Here is a 16462-nt window from a genome sequence, read left to right on the forward strand (position 1 = left end):
ACCGGCGCCATTTTTCAAAGTCCTCTAACATGCAAATTTGCCAGTCCGTTAAACTCCACATTACAAGACAATAGTATATGATATTTAAGGGGAAAAAAGAAAAAGAATACATACTTATTTTCCACATGTAGCAATAGATTAATACCTATTAAGAAAGGAAGGAAATCAGGGTTTTTAATGTTTTTAAACATTTAAAAGCATATATACTAAAAAAACATATATACTAAAAAAGCACATCTAAAAATTTTTAAAATTATATACATGAATTAATCTCGAAGTCGATATTAAGGCCATGGGGGGATAATGATTCCAAATTAAAAATCCATTTCATCTCATTTCTGCTGAGGAGACTATCTATATCTCCCCCTCTCCAATGGATTTTTACGGCCTCTATTCCTATAAATTCAAAACCATTTATATTCCCTCCATGTACCTCTAGAAAATGTTTAGAGACATTGTGCAAAGTGAATTTCCTATTTATATTATACACATGCTCCCTCATTCTTATCTTCAGTAATCTCGACGTCTTCCCAATATATTGTATGCCACAAGGACATATTATCATATATATCACATTTTTTGAGTTACATGTAATAAATGATTTAATCTCATGTGTTTTTTTGTTCTGAAACGAGGTAAAATGGGTGACTTTTTTATTCTTATTTTTTCTTAGGGCACACCCTCTACATCTTCCACAATAGTAGAAACCTTTTTCCCTTTTAAACATGGATACACCTTGCGAAATTTTTTCTTTATCCAGAAAACTTGAGGTCAAAGTTTGTTTAATATTCTTCGCTCCTCTAAATATCAATTTTGGTTGTGTCCCTAAATATTGTTGTAGGCTCTCATCTTGTTCAAGAATATGCCAGTTTGTCTTCATAATTTTTTGTAACTTTTTACTATGGGAACTAAAATTAAAAATCGCCGGTACAATCTTATTAGTCTCCTTTTGTTCTTTTTTCTTATATATTAGAATATTTTCTCTTTTCTCTTGTCCTACTTGATTTTTAATATTATTCAGGGAATCTTGGTTGTATCCTTTCTCAATTAGTTGATTAATAAGTATCTTTGTTTGCTCTTCATATTGTTCATCCTCTGTACAGTTGCGTCTCAGTCTTAAAAATTGGCCCTTTGGTATATTTGTTAACCAAGGTTTAAAATGGCAACTTTTAAGATTAATAAAACTGTTCACGTCTACAGTCTTAAAATAAGTTTTACTTTTTATTTTCTTGTCTTCAATATAAATACTTAAATCTAAAAAATTGACATTTACGGAGCTAATTTCCCATGTTAAGTTAATATTCCAATTGTTAGCATTCAAGTTGTTTAAAAAATTATTCAAAGATTCCTGTGTGCCTCTCCATATTAAAAAGATGTCATCAATGTACCTCTTGTAGAGGACCAGATTTGTCCCGAGCTCTGGCCTTGAGAAAATTTCCAATTCCTCCCAAAAGGCCATAAATAAATTAGCATAGCTCGGGGCAAATCTGGTCCCCATGGCCGTACCCTTAGTCTGCAGATAAAAATTGCCCTCGAACCAAAAAAAATTATTTAAAAGGATCAGTTGTATGCCCTCTATAATAAAATCAATCTGTTCAAGGTTTATATCTGTGTCCTTTCTTAAAAAATGTCTAGCAGCCTCACACCCCCTATCATGCTCAATAATAGTGTAGAGGCTGCTGACATCACAAGTCACCATAAAAAAATCCTCTTCCCAATTAAAACTATTTAAAATCTGTAAAAGGGACATGGTATCCTTGAGGTATGAAGGGAATCTCTTAACTGGATCTTGTAAAAATTGGTCTAAAAACTGTGACAGAGGTGATAACAAAGAACCGATTCCCGAAACAATGGGTCTTCCCGGGGGATTTTCTGTGTTTTTATGAATTTTTGGTAAAACATATAAAACCGGGATCCTGGGAAATTTAACATCTAAAAAGTCGTATTCCTTTTGATTTAAAAACGTGACCGACTGTTAGCACTGATTTCATGGAAATGTTTTGGGCATAGGATCATGTGCATGCTTGGTCAAAATTATGACTTCCAGGAAATTCCTGAACCCCTGAACTGATATGTGTGATCTTTGGATATGTTGGTCACCCAGATCAGGGCTATTAGGGGATGTAACATTTGTGGGGTTTTATGTATTTTTAGGGAACATTTTGCTTGTTGCGGGAAAAGATTAACTTTCCCTGACCGGGAATCGAACCCGGGCCGCGGCGGTGAGAGCGCTGAATCCTAACCACTAGACGACAGGGAACTGTGAGCTGCTAGAAACTGTGAGAAAACGAGTTTGTGGTATCCAGAAGCTCAAGGTTTCCACGCGAAAGTGCAATTCAAACGTTTGCCTTTTAAGGCATTGAAAATGTCAGCAAGGTCCATTCTTACACAGATTTCCTCAATGCGCCCTAATTAGACTGCAGCAAGATCGCTTATTTTAAAGGCAAAAAGGAAACCGATTTCAAATTAAAGTGCGAGCTACACCTGACAGCTTCAATCAACCATTATTTAACCATCTCGTTATCTCCATTTCCTGGGCTTATCATAGCTCTCCTCCCTCTCCAAGTGAGTTTGCCACGAGCTCCTGGAGGAGCCTGCTTGCCAGCCTCCTACCCACAGATTATGGGCCCTGCAGGGAAACCTGTAAAAGCCTACCAAACGTGACCGACTGTTAGCACTGATTTCATGGAACTGTTTTGGGCATAGGACCATGTGCACGCTTGGTCAAAATTATGACTTCCAGGAAATTCTTGAACCCCTGAACTGATATGTGTGATATGTGTGGTCACCCAGATCAGGGCTATTAGGGGATTTAACTATTTGTGGGGATTTATGTATTTTTAGGGCACATTTTGCTTGTTGCGGGAAAAGGTTAATTTTCCCTGACCGGGAATTGAACCCGGGCCGCGGCGGTGAGAGCGCCGAATCCTAACCACTAGACCACCAGGGAACTGTGAGCTGCTAGAAACTGTGAGAAAACGAGTTTGTGGTATCCAGAAGCTCAAGGTTTCCACGCGACAGTGCAATTCAAACGTTTGCCTTTTAACCCCTTAAGGACCAAACTTCTGGAATAAATGGGCATCATGACATGTCACACATGTCATGTGTCCTTAAGGGGTTAAGGCACTGAAAATGTCAGCAAGGTCCATTCTTACACAGATTTCCTCAATGCGCCCTAATTAGACTGCAGCAAGATCGCTTATTTTAAAGGCAAAAAGGAAACCGATTTCAAATTAAAGTGTGAGCTACACCTGACAGCTTCAATCAACCATTATTTAACCATCTCGTTATCTCCATTTCCTGGGCGTATCATAGCTCTCCTCCCTCTCCAAGTGAGTTTGCCACGAGCTCCTGGAGGAGCCTGCTTGCCAGCCTCCTACCCACAGATTATGGGCCCTGCAGGGAAACCTGTAAAAGCCTACCAAACTTAACCGACTGTTAGCACTGATTTCATGGAACTGTTTTGGGCATAGGACCATGTGCACGCTTGGTCAAAATTATGACTTCCAGGAAATTCCTGAACCCCTGAACTGATATGTGTGATCTTTGGATATGTTGGTCACCCAGATCAGGGCTATTAGGGGATGTAACATTTGTGGGGTTTAATGTATTTTTAGGGCACATTTTGCTTGTTGCGGGAAAAGATTAACTTTCCCTGACCGGGAATCGAACCCGGGCCGCGGCGGTGAGAGCGCTGAATCCTAACCACTAGACTACCAGGGAACTGTGAGCTGCTTGAAACTGTGAGAAAACGAGTTTGTGGTATCCAGAAGCTCAAGGTTTCCACACGACAGTGCAATTCAAACGTTTGCCTTTTAAGGCACTGAAAATGTCAGCAAGGTCCATTCTTACACAGATTTCCTCAATGCGCCCTAATTAGACTGCAGCAAGATCGCTTATTTTAAAGGCAAAAAGGAAACCGATTTCAAATTAAAGTGCGAGCTACACCTGACAGCTTCAATCAACCATTATTTAACCATCTCGTTATCTCCATTTCCTGGGCTTATCATAGCTCTCCTCCCTCTCCAAGTGAGTTTGCCACGAGCTCCTGGAGGAGCCTGCTTGCCAGCCTCCTACCCACAGATTATGGGCCCTGCAGGGAAACCTGTAAAAGCCTACCAAACGTGACCGACTGTTAGCACTGATTTCATGGAACTGTTTTGGGCATAGGACCATGTGCACGCTTGGTCAAAATTATGACTTCCAGGAAATTCTTGAACCCCTGAACTGATATGTGTGATATGTGTGGTCACCCAGATCAGGGCTATTAGGGGATTTAACTATTTGTGGGGATTTATGTATTTTTAGGGCACATTTTGCTTGTTGCGGGAAAAGGTTAATTTTCCCTGACCGGGAATTGAACCCGGGCCGCGGCGGTGAGAGCGCCGAATCCTAACCACTAGACCACCAGGGAACTGTGAGCTGCTAGAAACTGTGAGAAAACGAGTTTGTGGTATCCAGAAGCTCAAGGTTTCCACGCGACAGTGCAATTCAAACGTTTGCCTTTTAACCCCTTAAGGACCAAACTTCTGGAATAAATGGGCATCATGACATGTCACACATGTCATGTGTCCTTAAGGGGTTAAGGCACTGAAAATGTCAGCAAGGTCCATTCTTACACAGATTTCCTCAATGCGCCCTAATTAGACTGCAGCAAGATCGCTTATTTTAAAGGCAAAAAGGAAACCGATTTCAAATTAAAGTGTGAGCTACACCTGACAGCTTCAATCAACCATTATTTAACCATCTCGTTATCTCCATTTCCTGGGCGTATCATAGCTCTCCTCCCTCTCCAAGTGAGTTTGCCACGAGCTCCTGGAGGAGCCTGCTTGCCAGCCTCCTACCCACAGATTATGGGCCCTGCAGGGAAACCTGTAAAAGCCTACCAAACTTAACCGACTGTTAGCACTGATTTCATGGAACTGTTTTGGGCATAGGACCATGTGCACGCTTGGTCAAAATTATGACTTCCAGGAAATTCCTGAACCCCTGAACTGATATGTGTGATCTTTGGATATGTTGGTCACCCAGATCAGGGCTATTAGGGGATGTAACATTTGTGGGGTTTAATGTATTTTTAGGGCACATTTTGCTTGTTGCGGGAAAAGATTAACTTTCCCTGACCGGGAATCGAACCCGGGCCGCGGCGGTGAGAGCGCTGAATCCTAACCACTAGACTACCAGGGAACTGTGAGCTGCTTGAAACTGTGAGAAAACGAGTTTGTGGTATCCAGAAGCTCAAGGTTTCCACACGACAGTGCAATTCAAACGTTTGCCTTTTAAGGCACTGAAAATGTCAGCAAGGTCCATTCTTACACAGATTTCCTCAATGCGCCCTAATTAGACTGCAGCAAGATCGCTTATTTTAAAGGCAAAAAGGAAACCGATTTCAAATTAAAGTGCGAGCTACACCTGACAGCTTCAATCAACCATTATTTAACCATCTCATTATCTCCATTTCCTGGGCGTATCATAGCTCTCCTCCCTCTCCAAGTGAGTTTGCCACAAGCTCCTGGAGGAGCCTGCTTGCCAGCCTCCTACCCACAGATTATGGGCCCTGCAGGGAAACCTGTAAAAGCCTACCAAACGTGACCGACTGTTAGCACTGATTTCATGGAACTGTTTTGGGCATAGGACCATGTGCACGCTTGGTCAAAATTATGACTTCCAGGAAATTCCTGAACCCCTGAACTGATATGTGTGATCTTTGGATATGTTGGTCACCCAGATCAGGGCTATTAGGGGATGTAACATTTGTGGGGTTTAATGTATTTTTAGGGCACATTTTGCTTGTTGCGGGAAAAGATTAACTTTCCCTGACCGGGAATCGAACCCGGGCCGCGGCGGTGAGAGCGCCGAATCGTAACCACTAGACTACCAGGGAACTGTGAGCTGCTTGAAACTGTGAGAAAATGAGTTTGTGGTATCCAGAAGCTCAAGGTTTCCACGCGACAGTGCAATTCAAACGTTTGCCTTTTAAGGCACTGAAAATGTCAGCAAGGTCCATTCTTACACAGATTTCCTCAATGCGCCCTAATTAGACTGCAGCAAGATCGCTTATTTTAAAGGCAAAAAGGAAACCGATTTCAAATTAAAGTGCGAGCTACACCTGACAGCTTCAATCAACCATTATTTAACCATCTCATTATCTCCATTTCCTGGGCGTATCATAGCTCTCCTCCCTCTCCAAGTGAGTTTGCCACAAGCTCCTGGAGGAGCCTGCTTGCCAGCCTCCTACCCACAGATTATGGGCCCTGCAGGGAAACCTGTAAAAGCCTACCAAACGTGACCGACTGTTAGCACTGATTTCATGGAAATGTTTTGGGCATAGGATCATGTGCATGCTTGGTCAAAATTATGACTTCCAGGAAATTCCTGAACCCCTGAACTGATATGTGTGATCTTTGGATATGTTGGTCACCCAGATCAGGGCTATTAGGGGATGTAACATTTGTGGGGTTTTATGTATTTTTAGGGAACATTTTGCTTGTTGCGGGAAAAGATTAACTTTCCCTGACCGGGAATCGAACCCGGGCCGCGGCGGTGAGAGCGCTGAATCCTAACCACTAGACGACAGGGAACTGTGAGCTGCTAGAAACTGTGAGAAAACGAGTTTGTGGTATCCAGAAGCTCAAGGTTTCCACGCGAAAGTGCAATTCAAACGTTTGCCTTTTAAGGCATTGAAAATGTCAGCAAGGTCCATTCTTACACAGATTTCCTCAATGCGCCCTAATTAGACTGCAGCAAGATCGCTTATTTTAAAGGCAAAAAGGAAACCGATTTCAAATTAAAGTGCGAGCTACACCTGACAGCTTCAATCAACCATTATTTAACCATCTCGTTATCTCCATTTCCTGGGCTTATCATAGCTCTCCTCCCTCTCCAAGTGAGTTTGCCACGAGCTCCTGGAGGAGCCTGCTTGCCAGCCTCCTACCCACAGATTATGGGCCCTGCAGGGAAACCTGTAAAAGCCTACCAAACGTGACCGACTGTTAGCACTGATTTCATGGAACTGTTTTGGGCATAGGACCATGTGCACGCTTGGTCAAAATTATGACTTCCAGGAAATTCTTGAACCCCTGAACTGATATGTGTGATATGTGTGGTCACCCAGATCAGGGCTATTAGGGGATTTAACTATTTGTGGGGATTTATGTATTTTTAGGGCACATTTTGCTTGTTGCGGGAAAAGGTTAATTTTCCCTGACCGGGAATCGAACCCGGGCCGCGGCGGTGAGAGCGCCGAATCCTAACCACTAGACCACCAGGGAACTGTGAGCTGCTAGAAACTGTGAGAAAACGAGTTTGTGGTATCCAGAAGCTCAAGGTTTCCACGCGACAGTGCAATTCAAACGTTTGCCTTTTAACCCCTTAAGGACCAAACTTCTGGAATAAATGGGCATCATGACATGTCACACATGTCATGTGTCCTTAAGGGGTTAAGGCACTGAAAATGTCAGCAAGGTCCATTCTTACACAGATTTCCTCAATGCGCCCTAATTAGACTGCAGCAAGATCGCTTATTTTAAAGGCAAAAAGGAAACCGATTTCAAATTAAAGTGTGAGCTACACCTGACAGCTTCAATCAACCATTATTTAACCATCTCGTTATCTCCATTTCCTGGGCGTATCATAGCTCTCCTCCCTCTCCAAGTGAGTTTGCCACGAGCTCCTGGAGGAGCCTGCTTGCCAGCCTCCTACCCACAGATTATGGGCCCTGCAGGGAAACCTGTAAAAGCCTACCAAACTTAACCGACTGTTAGCACTGATTTCATGGAACTGTTTTGGGCATAGGACCATGTGCACGCTTGGTCAAAATTATGACTTCCAGGAAATTCCTGAACCCCTGAACTGATATGTGTGATCTTTGGATATGTTGGTCACCCAGATCAGGGCTATTAGGGGATGTAACATTTGTGGGGTTTAATGTATTTTTAGGGCACATTTTGCTTGTTGCGGGAAAAGATTAACTTTCCCTGACCGGGAATCGAACCCGGGCCGCGGCGGTGAGAGCGCTGAATCCTAACCACTAGACTACCAGGGAACTGTGAGCTGCTTGAAACTGTGAGAAAACGAGTTTGTGGTATCCAGAAGCTCAAGGTTTCCACACGACAGTGCAATTCAAACGTTTGCCTTTTAAGGCACTGAAAATGTCAGCAAGGTCCATTCTTACACAGATTTCCTCAATGCGCCCTAATTAGACTGCAGCAAGATCGCTTATTTTAAAGGCAAAAAGGAAACCGATTTCAAATTAAAGTGCGAGCTACACCTGACAGCTTCAATCAACCATTATTTAACCATCTCATTATCTCCATTTCCTGGGCGTATCATAGCTCTCCTCCCTCTCCAAGTGAGTTTGCCACAAGCTCCTGGAGGAGCCTGCTTGCCAGCCTCCTACCCACAGATTATGGGCCCTGCAGGGAAACCTGTAAAAGCCTACCAAACGTGACCGACTGTTAGCACTGATTTCATGGAACTGTTTTGGGCATAGGACCATGTGCACGCTTGGTCAAAATTATGACTTCCAGGAAATTCCTGAACCCCTGAACTGATATGTGTGATCTTTGGATATGTTGGTCACCCAGATCAGGGCTATTAGGGGATGTAACATTTGTGGGGTTTAATGTATTTTTAGGGCACATTTTGCTTGTTGCGGGAAAAGATTAACTTTCCCTGACCGGGAATCGAACCCGGGCCGCGGCGGTGAGAGCGCCGAATCGTAACCACTAGACTACCAGGGAACTGTGAGCTGCTTGAAACTGTGAGAAAATGAGTTTGTGGTATCCAGAAGCTCAAGGTTTCCACGCGACAGTGCAATTCAAACGTTTGCCTTTTAAGGCACTGAAAATGTCAGCAAGGTCCATTCTTACACAGATTTCCTCAATGCGCCCTAATTAGACTGCAGCAAGATCGCTTATTTTAAAGGCAAAAAGGAAACCGATTTCAAATTAAAGTGCGAGCTACACCTGACAGCTTCAATCAACCATTATTTAACCATCTCATTATCTCCATTTCCTGGGCGTATCATAGCTCTCCTCCCTCTCCAAGTGAGTTTGCCACAAGCTCCTGGAGGAGCCTGCTTGCCAGCCTCCTACCCACAGATTATGGGCCCTGCAGGGAAACCTGTAAAAGCCTACCAAACGTGACCGACTGTTAGCACTGATTTCATGGAAATGTTTTGGGCATAGGATCATGTGCATGCTTGGTCAAAATTATGACTTCCAGGAAATTCCTGAACCCCTGAACTGATATGTGTGATCTTTGGATATGTTGGTCACCCAGATCAGGGCTATTAGGGGATGTAACATTTGTGGGGTTTTATGTATTTTTAGGGAACATTTTGCTTGTTGCGGGAAAAGATTAACTTTCCCTGACCGGGAATCGAACCCGGGCCGCGGCGGTGAGAGCGCTGAATCCTAACCACTAGACGACAGGGAACTGTGAGCTGCTAGAAACTGTGAGAAAACGAGTTTGTGGTATCCAGAAGCTCAAGGTTTCCACGCGAAAGTGCAATTCAAACGTTTGCCTTTTAAGGCATTGAAAATGTCAGCAAGGTCCATTCTTACACAGATTTCCTCAATGCGCCCTAATTAGACTGCAGCAAGATCGCTTATTTTAAAGGCAAAAAGGAAACCGATTTCAAATTAAAGTGCGAGCTACACCTGACAGCTTCAATCAACCATTATTTAACCATCTCGTTATCTCCATTTCCTGGGCTTATCATAGCTCTCCTCCCTCTCCAAGTGAGTTTGCCACGAGCTCCTGGAGGAGCCTGCTTGCCAGCCTCCTACCCACAGATTATGGGCCCTGCAGGGAAACCTGTAAAAGCCTACCAAACGTGACCGACTGTTAGCACTGATTTCATGGAACTGTTTTGGGCATAGGACCATGTGCACGCTTGGTCAAAATTATGACTTCCAGGAAATTCTTGAACCCCTGAACTGATATGTGTGATATGTGTGGTCACCCAGATCAGGGCTATTAGGGGATTTAACTATTTGTGGGGATTTATGTATTTTTAGGGCACATTTTGCTTGTTGCGGGAAAAGGTTAATTTTCCCTGACCGGGAATCGAACCCGGGCCGCGGCGGTGAGAGCGCCGAATCCTAACCACTAGACCACCAGGGAACTGTGAGCTGCTAGAAACTGTGAGAAAACGAGTTTGTGGTATCCAGAAGCTCAAGGTTTCCACGCGACAGTGCAATTCAAACGTTTGCCTTTTAACCCCTTAAGGACCAAACTTCTGGAATAAATGGGCATCATGACATGTCACACATGTCATGTGTCCTTAAGGGGTTAAGGCACTGAAAATGTCAGCAAGGTCCATTCTTACACAGATTTCCTCAATGCGCCCTAATTAGACTGCAGCAAGATCGCTTATTTTAAAGGCAAAAAGGAAACCGATTTCAAATTAAAGTGTGAGCTACACCTGACAGCTTCAATCAACCATTATTTAACCATCTCGTTATCTCCATTTCCTGGGCGTATCATAGCTCTCCTCCCTCTCCAAGTGAGTTTGCCACGAGCTCCTGGAGGAGCCTGCTTGCCAGCCTCCTACCCACAGATTATGGGCCCTGCAGGGAAACCTGTAAAAGCCTACCAAACTTAACCGACTGTTAGCACTGATTTCATGGAACTGTTTTGGGCATAGGACCATGTACACGCTTGGTCAAAATTATGACTTCCAGGAAATTCCTGAACCCCTGAACTGATATGTGTGATCTTTGGATATGTTGGTCACCCAGATCAGGGCTATTAGGGGATGTAACATTTGTGGGGTTTAATGTATTTTTAGGGCACATTTTGCTTGTTGCGGGAAAAGATTAACTTTCCCTGACCGGGAATCGAACCCGGGCCGCGGCGGTGAGAGCGCCGAATCCTAACCACTAGACTACCAGGGAACTGTGAGCTGCTTGAAACTGTGAGAAAACGAGTTTGTGGTATCCAGAAGCTCAAGGTTTCCACGCGACAGTGCAATTCAAACGTTTGCCTTTTAAGGCACTGAAAATGTCAGCAAGGTCCATTCTTACACAGATTTCCTCAATGCGCCCTAATTAGACTGCAGCAAGATCGCTTATTTTAAAGGCAAAAAGGAAACCGATTTCAAATTAAAGTGCGAGCTACACCTGACAGCTTCAATCAACCATTATTTAACCATCTCATTATCTCCATTTCCTGGGCGTATCATAGCTCTCCTCCCTCTCCAAGTGAGTTTGCCACAAGCTCCTGGAGGAGCCTGCTTGCCAGCCTCCTACCCACAGATTATGGGCCCTGCAGGGAAACCTGTAAAAGCCTACCAAACGTGACCGACTGTTAGCACTGATTTCATGGAACTGTTTTGGGCATAGGACTATGTGCACGCTTGGTCAAAATTATGACTTCCAGGAAATTCTTGAACCCCTGAACTGATATGTGTGATATGTGTGGTCACCCAGATCAGGGCTATTAGGGGATTTAACTATTTGTGGGGATTTATGTATTTTTAGGGCACATTTTGCTTGTTGCGGGAAAAGGTTAATTTTCCCTGACCGGGAATTGAACCCGGGCCGCGGCGGTGAGAGCGCCGAATCCTAACCACTAGACCACCAGGGAACTGTGAGCTGCTAGAAACTGTGAGAAAACGAGTTTGTGGTATCCAGAAGCTCAAGGTTTCCACGCGACAGTGCAATTCAAACGTTTGCCTTTTAACCCCTTAAGGACCAAACTTCTGGAATAAATGGGCATCATGACATGTCACACATGTCATGTGTCCTTAAGGGGTTAAGGCACTGAAAATGTCAGCAAGGTCCATTCTTACACAGATTTCCTCAATGCGCCCTAATTAGACTGCAGCAAGATCGCTTATTTTAAAGGCAAAAAGGAAACCGATTTCAAATTAAAGTGTGAGCTACACCTGACAGCTTCAATCAACCATTATTTAACCATCTCGTTATCTCCATTTCCTGGGCGTATCATAGCTCTCCTCCCTCTCCAAGTGAGTTTGCCACGAGCTCCTGGAGGAGCCTGCTTGCCAGCCTCCTACCCACAGATTATGGGCCCTGCAGGGAAACCTGTAAAAGCCTACCAAACTTAACCGACTGTTAGCACTGATTTCATGGAACTGTTTTGGGCATAGGACCATGTGCACGCTTGGTCAAAATTATGACTTCCAGGAAATTCCTGAACCCCTGAACTGATATGTGTGATCTTTGGATATGTTGGTCACCCAGATCAGGGCTATTAGGGGATGTAACATTTGTGGGGTTTAATGTATTTTTAGGGCACATTTTGCTTGTTGCGGGAAAAGATTAACTTTCCCTGACCGGGAATCGAACCCGGGCCGCGGCGGTGAGAGCGCTGAATCCTAACCACTAGACTACCAGGGAACTGTGAGCTGCTTGAAACTGTGAGAAAACGAGTTTGTGGTATCCAGAAGCTCAAGGTTTCCACACGACAGTGCAATTCAAACGTTTGCCTTTTAAGGCACTGAAAATGTCAGCAAGGTCCATTCTTACACAGATTTCCTCAATGCGCCCTAATTAGACTGCAGCAAGATCGCTTATTTTAAAGGCAAAAAGGAAACCGATTTCAAATTAAAGTGCGAGCTACACCTGACAGCTTCAATCAACCATTATTTAACCATCTCATTATCTCCATTTCCTGGGCGTATCATAGCTCTCCTCCCTCTCCAAGTGAGTTTGCCACAAGCTCCTGGAGGAGCCTGCTTGCCAGCCTCCTACCCACAGATTATGGGCCCTGCAGGGAAACCTGTAAAAGCCTACCAAACGTGACCGACTGTTAGCACTGATTTCATGGAACTGTTTTGGGCATAGGACCATGTGCACGCTTGGTCAAAATTATGACTTCCAGGAAATTCCTGAACCCCTGAACTGATATGTGTGATCTTTGGATATGTTGGTCACCCAGATCAGGGCTATTAGGGGATGTAACATTTGTGGGGTTTAATGTATTTTTAGGGCACATTTTGCTTGTTGCGGGAAAAGATTAACTTTCCCTGACCGGGAATCGAACCCGGGCCGCGGCGGTGAGAGCGCCGAATCGTAACCACTAGACTACCAGGGAACTGTGAGCTGCTTGAAACTGTGAGAAAATGAGTTTGTGGTATCCAGAAGCTCAAGGTTTCCACGCGACAGTGCAATTCAAACGTTTGCCTTTTAAGGCACTGAAAATGTCAGCAAGGTCCATTCTTACACAGATTTCCTCAATGCGCCCTAATTAGACTGCAGCAAGATCGCTTATTTTAAAGGCAAAAAGGAAACCGATTTCAAATTAAAGTGCGAGCTACACCTGACAGCTTCAATCAACCATTATTTAACCATCTCATTATCTCCATTTCCTGGGCGTATCATAGCTCTCCTCCCTCTCCAAGTGAGTTTGCCACAAGCTCCTGGAGGAGCCTGCTTGCCAGCCTCCTACCCACAGATTATGGGCCCTGCAGGGAAACCTGTAAAAGCCTACCAAACGTGACCGACTGTTAGCACTGATTTCATGGAAATGTTTTGGGCATAGGATCATGTGCATGCTTGGTCAAAATTATGACTTCCAGGAAATTCCTGAACCCCTGAACTGATATGTGTGATCTTTGGATATGTTGGTCACCCAGATCAGGGCTATTAGGGGATGTAACATTTGTGGGGTTTTATGTATTTTTAGGGAACATTTTGCTTGTTGCGGGAAAAGATTAACTTTCCCTGACCGGGAATCGAACCCGGGCCGCGGCGGTGAGAGCGCTGAATCCTAACCACTAGACGACAGGGAACTGTGAGCTGCTAGAAACTGTGAGAAAACGAGTTTGTGGTATCCAGAAGCTCAAGGTTTCCACGCGAAAGTGCAATTCAAACGTTTGCCTTTTAAGGCATTGAAAATGTCAGCAAGGTCCATTCTTACACAGATTTCCTCAATGCGCCCTAATTAGACTGCAGCAAGATCGCTTATTTTAAAGGCAAAAAGGAAACCGATTTCAAATTAAAGTGCGAGCTACACCTGACAGCTTCAATCAACCATTATTTAACCATCTCGTTATCTCCATTTCCTGGGCTTATCATAGCTCTCCTCCCTCTCCAAGTGAGTTTGCCACGAGCTCCTGGAGGAGCCTGCTTGCCAGCCTCCTACCCACAGATTATGGGCCCTGCAGGGAAACCTGTAAAAGCCTACCAAACGTGACCGACTGTTAGCACTGATTTCATGGAACTGTTTTGGGCATAGGACCATGTGCACGCTTGGTCAAAATTATGACTTCCAGGAAATTCTTGAACCCCTGAACTGATATGTGTGATATGTGTGGTCACCCAGATCAGGGCTATTAGGGGATTTAACTATTTGTGGGGATTTATGTATTTTTAGGGCACATTTTGCTTGTTGCGGGAAAAGGTTAATTTTCCCTGACCGGGAATCGAACCCGGGCCGCGGCGGTGAGAGCGCCGAATCCTAACCACTAGACCACCAGGGAACTGTGAGCTGCTCGAAACTGTGAGAAAACGAGTTTGTGGTATCCAGAAGCTCAAGGTTTCCACGCGACAGTGCAATTCAAACGTTTGCCTTTTAACCCCTTAAGGACCAAACTTCTGGAATAAATGGGCATCATGACATGTCACACATGTCATGTGTCCTTAAGGGGTTAAGGCACTGAAAATGTCAGCAAGGTCCATTCTTACACAGATTTCCTCAATGCGCCCTAATTAGACTGCAGCAAGATCGCTTATTTTAAAGGCAAAAAGGAAACCGATTTCAAATTAAAGTGTGAGCTACACCTGACAGCTTCAATCAACCATTATTTAACCATCTCGTTATCTCCATTTCCTGGGCGTATCATAGCTCTCCTCCCTCTCCAAGTGAGTTTGCCACGAGCTCCTGGAGGAGCCTGCTTGCCAGCCTCCTACCCACAGATTATGGGCCCTGCAGGGAAACCTGTAAAAGCCTACCAAACTTAACCGACTGTTAGCACTGATTTCATGGAACTGTTTTGGGCATAGGACCATGTACACGCTTGGTCAAAATTATGACTTCCAGGAAATTCCTGAACCCCTGAACTGATATGTGTGATCTTTGGATATGTTGGTCACCCAGATCAGGGCTATTAGGGGATGTAACATTTGTGGGGTTTAATGTATTTTTAGGGCACATTTTGCTTGTTGCGGGAAAAGATTAACTTTCCCTGACCGGGAATCGAACCCGGGCCGCGGCGGTGAGAGCGCCGAATCCTAACCACTAGACTACCAGGGAACTGTGAGCTGCTTGAAACTGTGAGAAAACGAGTTTGTGGTATCCAGAAGCTCAAGGTTTCCACGCGACAGTGCAATTCAAACGTTTGCCTTTTAAGGCACTGAAAATGTCAGCAAGGTCCATTCTTACACAGATTTCCTCAATGCGCCCTAATTAGACTGCAGCAAGATCGCTTATTTTAAAGGCAAAAAGGAAACCGATTTCAAATTAAAGTGCGAGCTACACCTGACAGCTTCAATCAACCATTATTTAACCATCTCATTATCTCCATTTCCTGGGCGTATCATAGCTCTCCTCCCTCTCCAAGTGAGTTTGCCACAAGCTCCTGGAGGAGCCTGCTTGCCAGCCTCCTACCCACAGATTATGGGCCCTGCAGGGAAACCTGTAAAAGCCTACCAAACGTGACCGACTGTTAGCACTGATTTCATGGAACTGTTTTGGGCATAGGACTATGTGCACGCTTGGTCAAAATTATGACTTCCAGGAAATTCCTGAACCGATATGTGTGATCTTTGGATATGTTGGTCACCCAGATCAGGGCTATTAGGGGATGTAACATTTGTGGGGTTTAATGTATTTTTAGGGCACATTTTGCTTGTTGGGGGGAAAGATTAACTTTCCCTGACCGGGAATCGAACCCGGGCTGCGGCGGTGAGAGCGCCGAATCCTAACCACTAGACCACCAGGGAACTGTGAGCTGCTAGAAACTGTGAGAAAACGAGTTTGTGGTATCCAGAAGCTCAAGGTTTCCACGCGACAGTGCAATTCAAACGTTTGCCTTTTAACCCCTTAAGGACCAAACTTCTGGAATAAATGGGCATCATGACATGTCACACATGTCATGTGTCCTTAAGGGGTTAAGGCACTGAAAATGTCAGCAAGGTCCATTCTTACACAGATTTCCTCAATGCGCCCTAATTAGACTGCAGCAAGATCGCTTATTTTAAAGGCAAAAAGGAAACCGATTTCAAATTAAAGTGTGAGCTACACCTGACAGCTTCAATCAACCATTATTTAACCATCTCGTTATCTCCATTTCCTGGGCGTATCATAGCTCTCCTCCCTCTCCAAGTGAGTTTGCCACGAGCTCCTGGAGGAGCCTGCTTGCCAGCCTCCTACCCACAGATTATGGGCCCTGCAGGGAAACCTGTAAAAGCCTACCAAACTTAACCGACTGTTAGCACTGATTTCATGGAACTGTTTTGGGCATAGGACCATGTACACGCTTGGTCAAAATTAT

General features: G+C 44.4%; 9 non-coding genes across 9 annotated transcripts; all 9 read right to left on the reverse strand.

Moving 5' to 3' along the window:
• Positions 1-2878: 2878 nt before the first annotated feature.
• On the reverse strand, positions 2879-2950 carry TRNAE-CUC (transfer RNA glutamic acid (anticodon CUC)). Its single transcript has one exon. It is a non-coding gene; the product is annotated as a tRNA-Glu (tRNA).
• Positions 2951-4342: 1392 nt separating this feature from the next.
• Positions 4343-4414, reverse strand: TRNAE-CUC (transfer RNA glutamic acid (anticodon CUC)). Its single transcript has one exon. It is a non-coding gene; the product is annotated as a tRNA-Glu (tRNA).
• A 2785-nt stretch (positions 4415-7199) lies between these two features.
• TRNAE-CUC (transfer RNA glutamic acid (anticodon CUC)) lies at positions 7200-7271 on the reverse strand. Its single transcript has one exon. It is a non-coding gene; the product is annotated as a tRNA-Glu (tRNA).
• A 2785-nt stretch (positions 7272-10056) lies between these two features.
• On the reverse strand, positions 10057-10128 carry TRNAE-CUC (transfer RNA glutamic acid (anticodon CUC)). The gene has a single exon. It is a non-coding gene; the product is annotated as a tRNA-Glu (tRNA).
• A 701-nt stretch (positions 10129-10829) lies between these two features.
• Positions 10830-10901, reverse strand: TRNAE-CUC (transfer RNA glutamic acid (anticodon CUC)). Its single transcript has one exon. It is a non-coding gene; the product is annotated as a tRNA-Glu (tRNA).
• A 619-nt stretch (positions 10902-11520) lies between these two features.
• TRNAE-CUC (transfer RNA glutamic acid (anticodon CUC)) lies at positions 11521-11592 on the reverse strand. The gene has a single exon. It is a non-coding gene; the product is annotated as a tRNA-Glu (tRNA).
• Positions 11593-14377: 2785 nt separating this feature from the next.
• On the reverse strand, positions 14378-14449 carry TRNAE-CUC (transfer RNA glutamic acid (anticodon CUC)). Its single transcript has one exon. It is a non-coding gene; the product is annotated as a tRNA-Glu (tRNA).
• A 701-nt stretch (positions 14450-15150) lies between these two features.
• On the reverse strand, positions 15151-15222 carry TRNAE-CUC (transfer RNA glutamic acid (anticodon CUC)). The gene has a single exon. It is a non-coding gene; the product is annotated as a tRNA-Glu (tRNA).
• Positions 15223-15839: 617 nt separating this feature from the next.
• TRNAE-CUC (transfer RNA glutamic acid (anticodon CUC)) lies at positions 15840-15911 on the reverse strand. Its single transcript has one exon. It is a non-coding gene; the product is annotated as a tRNA-Glu (tRNA).
• Between the last annotated feature and the right edge of the window lie 551 nt (positions 15912-16462).

The sequence above is a fragment of the Pelobates fuscus genome, chromosome 3, assembly GCF_036172605.1.
Source record: "Pelobates fuscus isolate aPelFus1 chromosome 3, aPelFus1.pri, whole genome shotgun sequence".
Taxonomy (NCBI): Eukaryota; Metazoa; Chordata; class Amphibia; order Anura; family Pelobatidae; genus Pelobates; species Pelobates fuscus.